Source organism: Lissotriton helveticus, chromosome 9 (genome assembly GCF_964261635.1).
Source record: "Lissotriton helveticus chromosome 9, aLisHel1.1, whole genome shotgun sequence".
In the NCBI taxonomy this organism is placed as follows: Eukaryota; Metazoa; Chordata; class Amphibia; order Caudata; family Salamandridae; genus Lissotriton; species Lissotriton helveticus.
Window position 1 is genome coordinate 1243206380 of NC_136070.1, and position 15370 is coordinate 1243221749.

Sequence of the window (15370 nt, forward strand, 5' to 3'; positions counted from 1 at the left end):
AGAGACCTTTATGGTTCTAAATTGATATCTCTCGGGGTGGCATTGGGGCGGGTTCCCCCTTACTTTTATTCCTCTGGGAGGTCCCCATCGAACTCTCTCCGTCTCTTTTCCCCAGAGCGTCCCATGCTCGCAGCACCTTGGTTTAAATATGTTGTCATTATTACCTGTCGAACAAAATTCTCCAGTGCATTAGGGGGTCTCAATGTTAACAACCTCTCAGGGTATCTTATCCTACTATATGGTGAGACCTTTATGGTTCTAAATTGATATCTCTCGGGGTGGCATTGGGGCGGGTTCCCCCTTACTTTTATTCCTCTGGGAAGACCCCATCGAGCTCTCTCCGTCTCCTTTCCCTAGAGTGCCCATGCTCACACCACCTTGGTTTAAAGCTCCGCAAGTGGTCTACGCCTTTTACTTAATTAGTCTTTCCATGTCACAGCCCTGTCTTCCGCCCTCGACCAGTTGGGCACCCTAGGTCCTATTGTTGCCCACCATCTGAGAGCGATGCGTCGCCTTGCCAAGATTAGTGCAAGTTCAAAACACATTTATGGCCCACTTCTTTCGCTTTGGGTCTCGGTAATACACCTAACAGGCAAATCTCCGCAGTGCATGGCAAAGATCTTGCCAATATCTTGTTTAGAACCTCTATGATCCTATGCCAATATACTGTTATAACCAGGCACTCCCATAACATGTGTGCAAATCTAGCATCCGGGGTTCTACATCTTGGCATTGCTATCTTCCCCATACATAATATTGAGCCTGTGGGCAGAGTAAGGTAGGTCATGTGTAAAATGTTGAATTGTGTGAATTTAAAGTTAGAGTTTCTGGAAATTTTCTTCGGGCTGCCCAAGGCCTTCCTCCACTCCTCATCGGACAGGTTCCTTCCCAACGGGGTTCCCAATTTCTCCTGCAGGTGGGATAAGGGCTGTTCTGTCAAGGTCATAATCATTTCACCAGATGCCTCGCCGATCCAAGTGTCACCACTGCCTGTAGGACTGATTGTGTGTGTCAGGCTCGTGTCTGCTCTTTCTCCATAGTGCAGTGAAGGTTCCCCTCATAGTGTGATAATTTAAGAACTGGCCTGGGCGTAGGTCATAGTGTGTGAGGAAATCCGTCAGGAGGAGTGGCTCTCCGTCTTGGTAGCAGTTGCGAGCTGTGGTCACTCCCGCTACCGTCCATTCTCTCAGTTATCCCTCTGTAAAAGGGGTGCTGTCCCCTCCTCGTGGCAATCCTATCAAGGGTAGGTCAGGTACAAACAAGGCAGTCTCCACTGCGCGTCTAGTGCATCTGACCCAGCATTTTAAAGCCACCTGCAGCAAGACCCCAGCACCTTGTATCTGGAATTTGGGGTTTCGGATCTTGGCTAGGAGCCATCTGCGGGGATGCAGTCCCGGTATTCCCAGTGTCTCCAGTCCTCTCCTATCCAGCCATTGGGACAGCCATTGGAGCTGTGCCACCAGGTAGTAGGCCTCAAAGTCTGGCTCCCCCAGGCAACCCGCCACCAAAGGCCACCGCAGCACTGTCAGGGAAACCCTGTTCCGCCCCCATCCCAGATTAGATCCCTTAACAATGAGTCCAATTCCCTAAACCATCTCTGTGGAATTACCACTGGGAGGTTAACGAAGTAATATAATAGTCTCGGGAGGAGGACCATTTTGGACAGCGCCACCCTAGCCATAACACGCCAGAATGACACACATGATTTAGGGTTGTTTTATTTCTGATCCTTTCATTCCTTACCCATACCTTCCCAGCCCATTAAAAGCATGTAGAAGGATGCTGAGGAGCACATTAAAGAATAAAAAAAGGATGCTGAGGAGCAAATAAAAGCAGGTAGAAGGAAGGATGCTGAGGAGTAAATAAAAGATGCTGAGGAGCAAATAAAAGTGGCTAGGGTAATGAGGCATTCCACATTAAGAGGGTCAGTCCAGAGGTTGAAGTGGGGGAAGAACAACGTTTTTGAGCTTTTTTAATTTTAATAAAACAGTTCCCTTACTTATTAATAAAAAACAGAACCATCCTTGAACGGGGAGTTACCTCAGGCTGAATGGGAAGAAATTTGTCTTCTCTACTGAGAAGTAAGAGAAGGAAGACAACACTAAAGGAATACAAGGCTTCCCTCCAGTGTGTATCAGCTCCATTCTTAACCTCTCACTAAATGAAGGTTATGTTCCTACTGAGTGGAAAGCAGCACAAATAACTCCTATACGGCGGAACCTTAAGGCCCCTACAGATGACTTGACCAACTATCATCCTATCTCACTGTTGCCTGTCCTGAGCAGGTTGCTAGAAAAACATATTAATAAACATCTTTCAGACTTTGTCAAGGAATTTGACTGTTTTGATCCATCTCAGTCTGGTTTTAGACCCTGGCACAGCACTGAGTCAGCCTTGATTGCCATCACGGATAACATCAGACAGGCTCTGGAAAATGGACAGGCAGTTCTACTTGTTCTGCTTGACTTGTCGGCGGCTTTCTACACTGTCTCACACCAAATTCTGCTCAGTAGACTCAGTGAGATTGGGATACAAGGATCAGCCTTACTATGGATGCTGAGTTGCCTCACGGACAGAACCCAGACTATCAATCTAGGTCCCTTCCGTTCTGAGACCAAGGAACTGACCAAAGGAGTACCGCAGGGATCCTGTCACAGTCCCACTTTATTTAACATCTATGTTGCAACTTTCGCAGGTTTACTTAGGAAGCTAGGTTTTAACCCATCTGCTATGCTGATGATACTCAGCTCCTGCTATCCTTTGATATACATGACCCTAATGCTCACTCCATCTTCTCAGAAGGTATGAAAGTGATTGCCAGCTGGATGAGGCAAAATTTCCTCCAGCTCAAAAATGGAAATTGTTCTGTTAGGGGATGCTCATTTGAGATGGTCCCCGAGCTGGTGGCCAACGGAATTGGGACCTGCACCGAAACTGAAGACTGTGGTAAAAAATGTAGGGGTCCGCCTGGACCAGAAATTAACTATGAAGCAGCAGGCTTCTACCACCATTGGCACCTGCTTCCATGCTCTAGGTCTCTTATGAAGAGTATTTCCCTTTCTCCCCTTGTCCATTCGGAAAACCCTGATTCAGGCACTAGTACTAAGTCGATTAGACTACTGCAATACATTGCTGATCTCAGCCAGTGAATCATCTTTGAACAAATTGCAAGTGGTTCAAAACACCGCAGCCCGACTGCTCCCCAATGCTCCTTCTCTTACCCCATCCCCTTTTGCTGAGACTGCATTGGCTGCCAGTGCAGAAACAAATCTGCTTTAAGATCTGCTGCATTGTGCATAAAGCGCTAAATAGCAAAGGCCCCATTCATCTGGCAGATACATTTTAAAAAAGCAGCCTCCCAGGACACCACGCTCAGGGACCAAATCCCTTCTTGTGGTGCCATCCTGCAAAAAAGCTTGGCTAGGCAGGAAAGCCTTCGTCCATTTATCCTGTACCTTTTGGAACCAACTTCCTATCCATTTGAGGGAATGCTCTGATCACCTACAGTTCCGTAGGCTTATAAAGACTATACTGTTTTAACTCATACCCCTGTTTCTGACTGACTAAGCAGTTCGTGAGCGCGTAGATACCACTTGGGGGGTGATTCAGGCGCTATATAAATCCTAAATCAAATCAAATCAAAGAAATGTAAATGTGTGCAATTGGTTAATTAACAAATCTAAAAGCTGCTTGGGAGGCAGGACAGGCTTTAAATTATAGAATTACTAGCAGCCCGTCCCAACGTTGTCCGGGTATGAAGAGTTGAGTGGGTGACAGCTCGCGCTAGAGACGCTGCACGTGTGGGAAAGTGCAGTCAGTTTCAAGGTTAGTGTGCCAGCAGGGCCGCTTAGTCGTTTCAGCCGCCACTTGAGGCCGGCTCTAGCCCTGGTTGATGTTGTGCGCCGTGTGTAAATTTGTTTATGCAGAGAGTTGAGTGACAGCGCGCAGGAGACGCTGCAGTTATTGTCCCCACAGGCACGCTCAGTGTCGTGTGCCCCCGCTTGAAGCCCGGCTCCAGCGGCGACCGTATTACAATGCAAATTAAGTGACCCTTGAAAGTTATTTCCCAGTATTATTATTTTTTTAGGACCCACATGGCGTGAAGGCAGGAACGTAATGCCAATTTAGTAAAGCACCGACGACATTCGGCCCCAGTCTGTTTGACACGCACCCAGCACAAGGCACACACTGCATTCGGCCCCAGTATGTGTGACACGCCCCCAGCACAACGTGCAAGCCCACAAGTGAGTAGAGCAAACAGTTACTTACCAGGCCTCCAGCTGAACGCAGACGCCCATTGAACGCACACTCCCAGGTGCGCGATTGGCATCATAAATTAGGAATGTGGCACGATTGGTGTCGGCCGATTGCCGCGCCCATTGGCCACGGCCCTTGCTCCTGTGCAATTCCGCAATTGCTGCGGCCATTGTCGTTTGTCTTGCCCCTTGCTCCCGCGCAATTCTGCAATTGCCGCGGCCATTGTCGTTTGTCAGGCCCCCAGCACACGCCCCACCGGCTTTGTCACGCCCCCAGCACAACGCACATGTTTAAGGAACCCTTTTTTTTTGTCGTCATGCCGTGCCCCGCCCACGCACATGCCCACAAGGGACTACTTTGCTGGCAAGGTTCTTTTACCTTTCAAATGTATATGGTGGCCATCTGTATAGCCTATGTCCTTCTGCTGCAACTGCCCTTTCCAATGCTCTATTGGGTGTTGTGATTGGTGCTGTGGTTACTGAGATTAACCGCCTCAAAGGTTAGGGCTCTCTCTTTATAATATTAGTATAGATTTGAAGCTTCATGGTTACAGAGAGTCATTCTTTTTGAAAAGTTCTGTAAGGATCATATAATTTCTGGAATATGTCCTGTTAAACTATCAAAACAAGATATATACTGCATATAGTTTGCATATTAGTAAACATAATTTTGGATGAATCTTTTTGCACATTTTGTACCATCCTGTTTGCACTGTTTACATCTTACCTTATACCGTGGCGTGGTCCATATATTTTTTTAACTGGCTTACATAATTACCATGCTTTCTGTCACAGGTTGGGACCTGCGAGCACTATAAATATATATCACTATTCTTCAAGGCACCAACTAGGATTCGAATAAGTGACCCTAGGGTTACACCCACAGACATCTGAAGTGACCGCATTAACCAACCAAGCTTTTCTGTCAGGATAATGCATCTCTCACAGATTAGTGTAACATGCATTTATTTTTTATTTAAGGTGTGTGTCTTATATTTTATACACTGTTACCTGCATGTGAAAGTCTAATAAAGCAGTTACAGAATAATTTGTTCATTTTGGCCACATCTCCGGCCTCAGTCCACACACGTACTGACACCCCAACTTTACTCAGGATCCGAGTCCCATACTTTACGTTATGCACTTCGACTGGAGGGTCACTCCCTGTTTTTCCTCATCTGTCCTTCAAATTTCAGTAAACGCAAGTCTTCAAAGAGGGTTTTTGTACAGAAGGTTGGATGAATTGAAGAGACAGATTTTCGTGTATACCAGTGCAGAATGTTAGCAGCTGTTATCGTAAAATGGTATAAATACCAATTATGGGGGTGTGCATTTTTATGCACATTTTTTATTCTACATTTAGCCTTAGTGCCTCACAGAGATGGGAGAGACACTGAAAACTCAAGCCTGGCTCTGGCTCAGGTCGACGTCTTCTTGGACCTTTCAGTGCAAAATGAACCAGGCTTTCCTGTGTCTTCTGTCTGACACCCATGCTCTGATCTCATGCGTCAAAGTAATGCATCCTTTGAATAAAAAAAGGAGACAAAGAGATACCCACTTAGTGGCTGAATTATACAAAGTTAAACCAGGACACATGGGATCAATGTCAGCTTCTCTACTTAACGAAATTATTTGATCCCAGGCAGATATTTTGACAAGACTTCTTTTTCTTAATTTTCACATATGACAGCAACTTAAAAAATGTGAGTTCAGAATGCATTATGTATAAAACCCTTGAGTTTGATTTCATAGACTATAATTATGCATCATCTATAATAAGAATCTAGGTCACATGTAGAGTACACATGACAACTGACTCATCTTTGTTGACTGATCCATTGTGTGGGGGAGTAGATTTCTAATCTCATGTTTATAAATTACATATATTAAATACCTCTCAGTGCAGTGTTATAATCAGATATACCAAAGAGTTAAATATATATTTTTTTAATTTTGAAGAGACTTTAACATATTCCTACATAATGATTGTTGCATGATTTGTATGCCAAATATTTTGAAGACTCCATTCATGCGTGGGTTCCTGGAACCAAGCTAGACCCCTTGGCTCCCTCTGGTAATTTGTTACCTAGCCCACAGCTAGTGCCTCATTACCTGCAACTTCTATGTTGCGAGTGATATCAAATACTTATCTCGTGCCCCTTCACCAATTAAAAAAATGGCGTTCTAATTCTGTCCTGCCAAGTACCACTCATCAGGCGCTATACTAACGCATTTCAGTGTGGCGGGTCACATCACCGCAAAATCACGCATTACAGCGCTTCCTCCCCTGTCAAGCTGGAGTGCTGCTATAATGCATAATGAGAACTGAAGGCTGCAAAACAGTGTGGTGCAAGATGCTCCCAGAAGGCTTGGGCGCTGGGTCATCTGGTCACAGCTAGAGACAGTTGCTAGTGGTACTTTGCTTGCTACAATGTAACACAGACCACACTGCATAACTGATGTCAGGAGTCAGTGTGTTGTAACTTCGCCCAATGGTTCACCCCATGCCCACACCCCTCTCCCTTTTACTTAATTGGTTCACCCCGTGCCCTCCTTGGAAGGCTGACATAGAACGTTTAGAGCCTCCGCCTGTACGAGACATTCGACAAGCTGGGGACACCTTGCCAATTTAATACTACAATAAAGAAGTTGTTTACTACATGGTCTGGACCCTAATTACTACATTTTTGTGGCGACGAGGTACGAAAAGCTGTGGCCGGGACAGCTAGGTGTTACCCCCCCTGGAGTATCCTGAGAAGCTTGGTCGGAAAAGAACTGTGACAGTGACTTACCGGTTTGTGGAATCATTCATCTCCTCCGAGTTGTTTTCACCGATGGTGTGTGAGGATTGTCATTGCACGTGCAACCTCGGCTTTGCGGAGTGAGAAATCGGCAGTAACTTTTATGTGTACTTCACAGCATATGAGTGACAAATTGAGTTAAGTCTGTGGGCTTGGAAGGTCAGCTGTTAAGAAAAAAAGAGGGTTGGTCTGTGTTGGAGACATAATCCTGCTCAAGTCAGTTCCGTGGTGCAGAAGGAAGAATGAAAGCGGGCTGTTTGAAGTCGAGCGATCCAAGCGATTTCAGTTAAGGCTCCCACGGCGAACTTTTGACATCCTTTATGCGTGTGGTGGCAAGGAGAAGTCAAAAGAGCTGTGTGAGGGATATAGTCTCGTGGAAGAATGCTGCGAGGAAAAATTCATTAGACTAAATTGTTTCATGAAGAGAAGCGTTCCGCGATTCTTGCCGCAGTGACTGAAAATCATCCTCACAGGTAGCTCCCGCCTACAGACTCTAAGTGCCGTCTATTGGACGATTGAGGAATATACAACAGCAACAGAAAGAGGACTTATATCCTTTCTTTTCGTGTTTGATAAAAATAAAAAGGGGGACATGTTCAGTGTTGTATGAGTAAAGGTATATATTTCTTCCTTCAGCAGTAAGTGGATGAGTTTAAGATGGTCTTGTAAATAAGCTATTACCTTTCCTCCCTCCTGAAGTAATTTTATTGTGCATTTTTCCCTTTCTGGGCTCTTTATTTTGGGAAAAGGGGAAGAAGCTAGGACTTCCTTTGGGTGCACCCTTTCATGGCCATGGCAGGAGCGGGCATGAGTCAGCCGCCACCATTCCTTAATGAGCTAGGCGAACCTGACATCCCTTGGAAGAGGTGGGAAGGAATTTTCAAATCCTACCTCATAGCAATAGGGGGTGGTAATTATAACAATGTGAGGAAACAACAAATTTTACTACACAACTTAGGTATTCATGGCAGGAAAGTTTTTGAAGACATAACAGGCAGACTGGTGGATGATGAACAAGAAGAGGTTGAAGGGACTAATGTGTATGAATATACTCTGAGGAAATTGGAGGAACATTTTAAAATTAAAACTTAATGTAGTACTGGAAAGGCACACATTTTATAAAAGGGTGCAAAAGAAGGATGAGAAAGTCACAAATTATGTTGCAGTCCTGAGGGGTTTATCTGCCACTTGTGAATTTGGGACATTGACAGATTCCATGATCAGAGATCAAATTGTGAGGTGTACCAATGATCCTAGGATCCAAGAGGAACTGCTCACGAGGAATCCAGATCTAGATGAAGCATTAAGCATAGCAAAGGGTTTGGAGCATACGGCGTTGTGCATGAAGGAAATGAAAATTCATGAGCGAGTTAACAGAGAAAAGAGTGAGAGCAAGGTAGCACATGAGGGGGAGACCGTATGTAAGGTGGGAGAAAAAGTGAAGAGCAATCAATGCAGTAATGCTGAGGGTGTATTTTGCTACAAATGTGGTAGTCCCAATCACTTGGCGAACAATTGGAAGTGCCCTGCGAGGGATGTTTTGTGTAGAAAATGCAATAGGTGGGGGCATTTTTCAAAAGTTTGTAAAAATATTAATCAAAAAGTACATGCCATAGAAAATGTTGAGAGAGTTGATGGGGGTGAGAAAACTTTTATTTTTCAAGTGGAGGATGACATGGCCACTGATGATAACAATTACCCCAAGTGTGAAATCACCCTTGATGGGGAGAAGTTTGAAGTATATGCAGATTCGTGCTCCCCTTTTACTTTGATTGACAAAAGCTTATTTGATGAGAAATTTGCTAAACACAAAGTTGATCTAGAGAAAGCTGATATAAGTCCAGTGGGGTACTATAGGGAGCGTATCCCATTAGAGCGTATGGCTAGGATGAGGATCACTTTTAAGGACAGGCATACTGTAGGAAAAGTCTATGTAACCACGAGGGGTTCTAGCCTCCTGGGGTGGAAACATCAGAAAGAGTTAGGGATAAAGCTAGACCCCAACAACAGAGAGCAGGTACTTCTTGTGGAACCTCCTATTTGTGCAGAAAACCTACCCTCAGAGTTTAAGGAGGTGTTTAGTGAAAACCTGGGAGTGCTAAAAAACTACATGCATAGAATCACTCTTAAAGAGGGGGCTGTACCTGTAGTACACAAAACCCGGTCTATTCCACTTCGCATGAGGGAGCCACTGAAAAGGGAGTTGGAAAAGCTGGTCAGCCAAGGGGTCATCAGGGAGATTGAAAGCTCGGCATGGTTGGCTCCAGTCGTCATTACGACCAAGGATGGAGGAAAGAACGTAAGGCTCTGTGTGGACTTGCGAGACCTAAATGCCAACATCCTAGTGGACAGATATCCCCTCCCGAGAATCGGCGAGATGTTGAGCACCATACAGGGGGTGAAATATTTCAGTGTCTTGGACCTGTCCTCGGCCTATTATCAAATAAAGCTGCATCCGGAATCTCAATCTCTGACGGCCTTCACAACCCCGTTTGGGAAATTTAAAATTTCTGCGGATGCCTTTTGGCTTGGCATCCGCAGCTGCAGCCTTCCAACGAGTAATGCAGCACATTCTCAAAGACTGCACAAAAACAATGTGCTTTCAGGATGATATCCTGATTTATAGATCAGGTGAAAAGGAGCACAATGACAACATCAAAGGAGTTTTGGAGAGACTGAAAGGAGTTGGTTTCACCACAAGAGTGAGCAAATGTAAGTTGGGTGTGAGCTCAGTGGACTATTTGGGTCACACCATTTCAGAAGAAGGCATCAAACCGAAATGCGATCTCGTTAATGCGGTGAGAGATGCTCCCACTCCCAGCAACAAAGATGTTGTGTCATTTCTTGGATTGGCAGAATACATGGCGAAATTCATCTAGGATTTTGCAACAATGTCACATCCTTTGAGAGAGTTGGTAAAAAAAGATAGCATCTTCAGCTGGGGAAATGACCAAGAGATGGCTTTCGAAAGAATAAAAGAAGCCATCATACAGGCACTTTTCATTGGAAAATTTAATCCGGAAGCAGACATCATAATCTCAACGGATGCCAGCAACAAAGAAATAGGTGCCACTTTAGCACAGAGGGTGGAGAAGGAAATAAAAGTGGTAGCTTTTGCATCCAGAACTCTCACCGTTCCGGAAGCAAATTATTCAACCGTGGAGAAAGAGGCCTTAGCTGTCTACTGGGCAATCAAGCATTTCAAATATTATGTGTGGGGGGTTCAATTCGAAGTGCATACAGACCACAAGCCTTTGGTGCCGTTGTTTACTAAAAAAAACATGGAGGACATGACCCCACGCATAGCCAAATGGGTCTTAGGCCTACAAGGCTACAATTTCAGAGCGGTGTACATACCGGGACAACAAAACAAAGTTGCAGATTTCCTATCGAGGGCTCCCATCTGCTGTGAAGCTGAGGAGGAGAAGGTCGAAGATACAATTTTGGAAGTGAGCTTGGCAGCAGTGGAGAAAGATAATTGGGAAAAACATATGGAACAAGATGAAATCTTGAAGAGTGTGAAGACATATATTGTGTCTGGATGGCCGAACAAATGTAAGGAGCTTGAATGGGAAATTCAACCATATTTGAATGTTAGGGATGACCTTTCGCTGGAGGGGAAATTCATCCTAAAGTCAGGGAAACTAGTTCCCCCGGAGGGGATGAGGAATCAAGTGATTAAGCTGGCCCACGAGGGTCACTTGGGCCGCAGTCTTTGCAAAGCAAGATTACGTGCAGATTACTGGTTCCCAGCAATGGATCGTGAAATGGAGGAAAAAGTACGTGATTGTTATGCTTGCAGCTTAAGCGACAAATCCAAAGTAACTAAACATGCACCTCTGATCCCGGTTGAAGTCCCGATGGTTCCCTGGGAAAAACTCGCTTTCGACATTACGGGACCCATTCACGGGAGAGGTCCCCAGGACTGGTACTTGTTGGTGTTGATTGATTATTACTCCAACTGGATAACTCACAAGGTGGTATACAATATCAACACAAAGTCATTGATTCACTTCTTAAAGGAGGTGTTTTCGAGAGAAGGCATTCCTTCAACGATGGTAACGGATAATGGAGTACAACTAGTCTCAGAAGAGATGAAAGAGTTTCTAAAGGACTGCTCGATTACCCATGTCCGTACACCATTATATTGTCCAAAGGCAAATGGGAAAGTGGAAAGAGCGAACCGCATGTTGAAAGAATGCATACATCTAGCCAGCAAGTCAGGAAAAAACGTGGATGATGCTATCATGGATATGTTATGGGCGTATCATACCACTCCAAATTCAATGACAGGGCACTCGCCTTTTGAGCTATTGAGAAGAAGAAAGGCGGGTTCAAAGCTTTCTCCAAATTGATGGGCAAGAATATAAACGTGGAGATCGATCAGGAGGAAACAAAGAAGAAGATTGAAAACAAACAAAATAAATACAAAGATTGGTATGACAAGAAATGGGGTGCCAAGGAGAGGAACCTCAAGGAAGGACAGAGTGTGTACATCAGGAAACCCGATAAACTTGGGAAAAGCGGAGACAAATTCTATGCCCCGGGTAAAATAAGGGAGGTGAAGAGGAACATTGTAGTCATGGAAGATGGGAAAATGTGGATTCAGGACCAGGTAGTACCGGTCACGGTTAGAGGCAACAAAATAGGTGCTGGCAGATCAGAAGTAGGGGACAGTAGGCAGGTTATCGGGCAGAGGAGGGAAAGCTATAGACAAAGAACCTCTCCGCACTGGCACAGACATTACAGCATGAGTTGATGTTATTCTATAGGGTGTTATACAGCTAGTTTCTGAATGTATCAAAAGATAAGAAGGTGTATTGTTAATTTGGTAACCTTTGCTAGTTGTAAGGGTCTTCTGCGCAAGACCTCACTTTTCATTGTACTTTCATCCCTTCAGGGGACATCTTGTTAACAGCCAGGTTGTTCCCAACCCCTCCCCTTTCTTTGTCTTCCTTGCTACCCCATTATCTTGCATCCGCTCCCTTTCACCTACCTCTGCATCTCTTCGTTCTCCCTAGGGAGGATGGTGTGTTGTAACTTCGCCCAATGGTTCACCCCATGCCCACACCCCTCTCCCTTTTACTTGATTGGTTCACCCCGTGCCCTCCTTGGAAGGCTGACATAGAACGTTCAGAACCTCTGCCTGTACGAGACATTCGACAAGCTGGCGACACCTTGCCAATTTAATACTACAATAAAGAAGTTGTTTACTACATGGTCTGGACCCTAATTACTACACAGTGCCCAACTGCTAGTACCGAGACAGTGTGAGTTTGTCACAGACACACTTAATAGGCAGGTGACGATCCGTCCTTCCGCCCGCGGCGCAAACTAGTGGAATTTCATAAAGTTTTGGCTGCTGCAGCAGTACTGTGGGCAATGGCAGCGCAGCTCACTACTCGCCCCGCGGCCCGCCCCGGCCGGTATATGCATCCCGTGACCAGACTGATTGCACCAGCGCTGGTGGCTGACTGATGCTGTAGTGAACCTGCTGCTCTGCCAAGTACCCCTCATCAGGCATTAGACTAATGCATTTCAGTGTGGTGGTCCGTATCACTGCACTGAAATGCAAAATCATGTATTACAACACCTCCTCAACTGTCAAGCCGGAGCGCTGCTATAATGCATAATGAGTACTGGAAGCTGCAAAGCAGTGCGGTGCACGCAGCTCTCTGCAGGCTTGGGGGCTGGCTCACCCGCCCGCATTTGAGCCATAGCAGTACCCTGCTTGCCTCAATGTAACACAGACCATGTGGCATAACTGACGTCAGGAGTTAGTGCCAACTGCTATTAGAGAGACAGTGTGAGTTTGACACAAATACACTTATTAGGCGGGTGATGGCCTGTCCTGTCGCCCGTGGAACGAATGGGCTGAATTTCATAAAGTTTTGGCTGCTGCAGCAGTACTCTGGCAATGGCAGCGCAGCTCGTCGCTTGCACCGCAGCCCTCCTGGTTGGTATATGGATCCCTTCACCGGACCGATCCTACCAGTGCTGGTGGCTGACTCTCATCATTGTGAACATGCTCAGTCAGTGCTGGCAATATAATGGCAAAGCTTACCGCTCGCAGTCCAATGCAGTCACAGTGTGTGGCAGAATCATGCGGCGGAGGAGCTGGCTGCTAAGGGAGTTCATGAGTTGTGCGGGCTGGCCAAGTGCCCACCTGTTGCACGGCGCCGGCATGCCTCGCAAAGAAGTACCTGAGTGACAGAGCCAGTATAATCACCTAGTTGCACTTGCAAGCTATTAATATAATAGGCTTTTCAGTACGGTCATGACAGATTCCATTATTAAGTTCTGAGTTGCTTGCCCTGTGTTACTGAACTGCAGTCACGCAGTCTGATTGCTCACTGTAGTTTTCAGCTGCGCTAGGCGCACACTAGTCTAACTCATTTTGTGTCAGGGTGATAATACTTAGAGACACTGTGGTGCAAACTCGTAGGTAGCGGGCGGCGCACCGGACTCCGGAGTGGTCGGCTGCTCAGCTATTAATGATTTTTTTATAGTGACCTAAGTGTGTCTCTTTTTTTAAATAATACAACCTGCTTGGCTGTCTGACCTAGTCTATGTGTGCCTCAGCCTCTCCTGAAGCTTGCCCAATTGCATGATGTCTGTGGCAGCCGGAGATGCGAGTCAGCTGACTGTTGAATTATTTAATTTATGATATAGGCTGAGGTAGGTCAGATCTGTGTTGGGGCTTCTCACATCCTGTTACAGAGTAGGCCTGGGTCGACTGCGTGTACTAGGTTAGTGCTTGACCCAGGGCTTTAAGTGGAATGAAAAAACAGGGGGGTCTCTCAAAGGGGCGTGGGTGATGTAATTAAGGGCGTAGCTTAAAAAACACATAAGCTAAAAATCTGTGCTTACCATACCGCACCGCCCGGCTGGTATTTTGCTGCTTCTTTCATTGCATACAGATATATAATACAATAAGCAACTTACACCTACAACAAGCTAGAACTATTGGCTTTGTCACTGGTTGTTGGCTGCATAGGATCAATAAGGATCAACTATGGTGGCTTCATTGTATATAACATTGAAAATGCTTCAGTTCTGAAATGAGCCTGTGAAAGAACTATAACGAGTCTCATTGAATGTTCCTCAAAGGCAGTGAGGGGTGGCACTACTGCAGAGTTAAGATTTTTTTTTTCCACCATGAGGGTGAGAGCAAAAATTGAGAGCCAGATAGGGACCCGTCTCAGCACCTGCTTTTCAGAACTGTTGGTGCTGAGCAACAAAAGGGAGCCGGCCCACTTAAAGCCCTGGCTCTTGTATTTTTGGTGCTTTGCAGCAGTTTTACGATCTTTTTAGAGTTTGTCCTTGTTCAAATGGGTGAAATTTCTGATTACACCCATTTTCTGATTACACCCATATGCTTGATGTTGTGTCAATCGTGGTCATTGAATGTCACACATAATTACACTGACATTAGGAAAATAATGGCACACAACCTGAAACCCGGGCAGCTCTGATAATGTCTGTTTGTCGAATGTCCAGGTTTATGGCTTTAAGAATCCCACAGTCTCTCCCAAGCCTGGGTCAACCTTGTGAAGCCAAGAACGTGACGCACTTTCTTATCTGAGTCCGCGTGGAAAAATCTAGAAACGAAGTTGCGCGAAGGCGCGAGGACCTACCACCCAATGGGAGAAGGACTATGAAGACACGTGACTCAGACGCGCGCGCTGCCTTCAGCGAGACGTTGAGACGAATGTGGGACCCACCTGGGCCACCTCAGGGGCTGTAAAATGGACGGAAACGGAGGCCCGGAGCGCCCCGGCACACTTCGGGTACCCACCGGCTCTGGACTGAGTGGTGAGAGGTCAGTTAAACTGTCGACGGACGTGTTTTCAAAGCAATGAACGATTAACTTCCATTTACCCCCTTTGCGTCTAAATATTAACGGTAAAATGTGAACCCTTTAAAAACGCAGCGGGAGGAATTTAGTGTCTGTATATTCAAACTTTTTTTTGATTTTGTGTGCACACGAGAAGGCCAGGGTTTTGCACGGTGAAAGGTATCTGTGTCTGGAGATGCAATGGCCGCAACGAATTAGTAATGTATTTAAGTACCAACTTTTGCTATTGAGAGGGTCTGTCGGGTAAAAGTGAGAAAAGTGCACCATAGTGAAAACGTGATAATTGGTGTTTACAATGGCTGCATCTGGTTCTAACTTTCCAACCATAAAAACAAAACATTGTGGAGCAATGTACATCAAAGAGAGCCGGCTGCACACCATCATTTTTTAGAGGTGTCCGTGGTATAACCAACCTCTAAACTTGACATAATTGCTTTGTTACTTAAAACAAAATA

At 45.6% G+C, this 15370-nt stretch overlaps 1 protein-coding gene across 15 annotated transcripts in view; it reads left to right on the forward strand.

Moving 5' to 3' along the window:
• The first annotated feature begins 14715 nt into the window (after nucleotides 1–14715).
• The window catches only part of LOC144782416 (renalase-like), a 916893-nt gene continuing 916238 nt past the window's right edge, over nucleotides 14716–15370 (forward strand). For 8 of the 15 annotated variants that reach the window (XM_078661749.1, XM_078661756.1, XM_078661755.1 and 5 more), the window contains exon 1: nucleotides 14725–14879. The gene's annotated coding sequence lies outside the window, so the exon portion shown is untranslated. Of the gene's footprint in view, nucleotides 14880–15370 lie in introns of all 15 variants that reach the window. The other 7 variants (XR_013601150.1, XR_013601151.1, XM_078661763.1 and 4 more) reach the window with 1 other exon arrangement.